Here is a 3255-nt window from a genome sequence, read left to right on the forward strand (position 1 = left end):
GGGAAGAGAATCAGAACAGTCAGGAGGAGCTTTATGTCATCTCCAAAACCTGCCCCAGGGGCAGGGGAACCCCCCTCCTCCTCCCCAAGCCATCCCCCTTACCCACCCCAGGGGCATTCCCCTTCCCTCCCCCCAGGCCATCCCCCTAGCCCACTTCAGGGACAGGGGCATCCCCCTGACTCACCACAGGAGGGACAGCCCCCTCCCCTCAGGCCATATTCTACTCAGGCTTCCCTTCCCCTGGGGCAGGAGACGGGGTACCGCACACCTCCCACCCAGCAACCACCCTCCCCCCGAGAGCGCTCCCACACGCAGGACAAAACGCCCTCCGGCGGCAGTTGAAGAAAGCGGAGCTGGGAAGCTCCTTTATAAGCAACGGTCGCTGCCCAATAGGCCAACGCGGCGCCCTCAGTCCCGCCCACAATGCGCCCCGCCCCCTCCCCTAGCTACCAATCCGCCTCCCGTCAAGTCCCACAGCCTGCCGGCGGGCCGTGCTCCGCCCACTGGCCGCCTCGCGCAGCCCCCGCTGCCGAGCCGAGCGCTCCAGCAATCTCCTTCTAGGCCCCGCCCCCTCCAACGACCCGTCTGTCTTAGATCCATCCCCCCCCCCCGACACCCCACCTCTCCTAGATCCACCGTCCACCCCTAACAAACCCTTAAATCCAGCCCTCCACCAACACACCTGTCCTAGATCCAGCCCCCGAACTCCCTAACAACCACCTCCCCTAGACCCCCCCCCACCTAATGCCCTAAACCCCCTCCTGTCCTAGATCCAGCCCCCTAAAAACCCACCTCTTCTGAGAGCCCCCCCACCTAATGCCCTAACAACCCACCTCCCCTAGATCCAGCCCTCACCCGACCCACTAAGAACTCCCTTAAATCCTACTCCCACCCAGCCCCCTAAGAACCTTCTCCCAAATCCAGCCTTCTAACAACTCCCCTTGCCTAGACCCAGCCCACCCCTCACTCTTCCCAACAGCCCCACTTCCACCGTCAGCCCACCTGCCTCCTATTGATTTTCAGTAGTGGTGAGTAATTCTGGTACTGCATTAATTAAGTACCTATTGTAGTGTGATTGGGCAAGGAAAACCACTATCGCCAAATAATGGATCGTAATATTTAGCTGGAGGTACTCTGCAATACTTTGGAAACGTGGTATTGTTTTTGTTGTTTTGGTTTTGGGCAGAAGGTGGCACTGTTAACCGTGTGTGAGCTGTAGCTCATGAAAGCTTATGCTCAAATAAATTGGTTAGTCTCTAAGATGCCACAAGTACTCCTTTTCTTTTTGCGGATACAGACTAACAGGGCTGCTACTCTGAAACCTGTGTGTTCAGTGTCTTTTGAGCACTTTAGTGCAGTTGCATATTTGGCAGTTGAGCTGTGCCAATAAATTGAATGTATTTACTATGATATTTTCAGAATCAGCCAGTCCCTTCTCGGGATACAGACTGTAATCCCAAACCATAGATTGGATTCATATTTGCAATGAAAGGCTATTCCCTGTCCCAATCAGTTCCGACTTCCCCCTGACAACCTGCCCCCATTCCCTCCTTTGCCCAGAGATAGGCTGGGGGGGGGGGGGAAGCTATGCTGTGTGACCTAAAGGTCTGTTATGCCCCCAAAAGATCATAATTGTTTTTTCTTGTCTTCAAGAATATAAACAATTCTACTTTGAAATGTTGCTTTCTGATCACTCAGGATGCACTTTTTTGTGGTCATCGTTGCCTCAAATTCTCATTTGTTGAGTATAATTGGACAGTAGTAATAAAAATGGAATTAAATGTGTGCAGCAGCAGTGGCTTGAGAGAGGGCCTGCCAGCCCCAATTCCCCACTCTGCCCCTTCCTAAATGGCCCAACCCAGAAGAGGTGGCCTTTGTATCCAATTCATCATGTGAAGCAACAATTCATTCATGTTAGACATCCATTCAGGTTAGAGTTTTGCACTGTTTGTGAATGACAACAGAATCCCATAGGACTTTTTACTGCCCTTGTATTTTGATGTTCAATATATTTACTTTTTAATGTAGTGATAGATGCATAGGTGTGTTTAATAGCTCTAACAATAGGGGTGGTGTTATGTTTCTGTTTTCTGCATACTGCCTCACTAAATGTGAGGGGTTTGATTGTTAGGGGCTCACTTGTTACTTGAGTTTTAACGAATGAAGTTATAATAATACCTAGGTCTTAGAAAGCTGTTTTCATCAGCAGATCGCAAAGCACTTTACAGAGGAGATCAGTATAATTATCCCTATTTTACAGATTAGGAAACTGAGGCACAGAAAGATGAAGTGACTTGCCCAAGGTCACCTAACAGGCCAGTAGCAGAGACAAGAATAGAAGCCAGTCCAGTGCTTTATCTGCTGGGCCATACTTCCCCATAGAAGTGTGAAACTGGTGTATACTGTACTGGTTTGTTGTAAACCTGGTGCAATGGGGTAGATAAAGAGTACCCTAGTTGTCTTCTGAAATCTAGTGCCATGTTGTGCCTATGTTAAAAAGTCTTGCCAAATGTTGTGCTTGTATTTTAAAAAGGGCAAACAGGATGACACAGATAAATATAGGCTGATTATCCTGACTTCAATCCTGGGCAAAATCTTGGAAAGATTAATAGGGGATGTAATCAGTAAAGAATGAAAGGATGGTAGCATAAGTAATGCCAAACTTCTTGGCTATGTTCATTAATTAAAATAAATGTAATGTAGACTGAAAGTACATGTTGGCTTTCTGTGAGTGTAAAGCGCAACACTGAGGAATCTGTAGTTGATTCAGATGTGTAATTTAAGATGAGAGAGAACATATGGATTGGATGACACATTCTGGCAAATTCCTTGTTTTTTCATGGAGACCTGTATGTTCTTGATTTGTTCATTGAAAACAAGGGATTATTGTTCTGACTCAGGAAAAATTGAACTAGCTTGTTTTTTTCTCTACAACAGGATCATTGACATCCGGCAGGGCTGGACGTAGGCTTCACTGGACTGGCTTCATCTGTTTGGGGCCCTGTGTGAAGTACATATGATAGGGTGTCACCTCAAATCTGCTTGTGAGTCCTCACCTCCCCACAACCACACATACACTTGTTTAAGAGGCTCCAAGGCCTCTTCTCCTGAGATAGACCTAGGCAGGGAAAGTTTCTATCTTAAGTTGTTCCTTCTGCTCCTTTCATCATTTTTCTTGCTCTCCTCTGAACTTTCTCCAGTCTGTCGGTATCTGTCAGGCAATTTGGAGAAATTAACACCCTTATCTAGATCAGT

The sequence above is a fragment of the Natator depressus genome, chromosome 8 (genome assembly GCF_965152275.1).
Source record: "Natator depressus isolate rNatDep1 chromosome 8, rNatDep2.hap1, whole genome shotgun sequence".
NCBI classification, from domain to species: Eukaryota; Metazoa; Chordata; order Testudines; family Cheloniidae; genus Natator; species Natator depressus.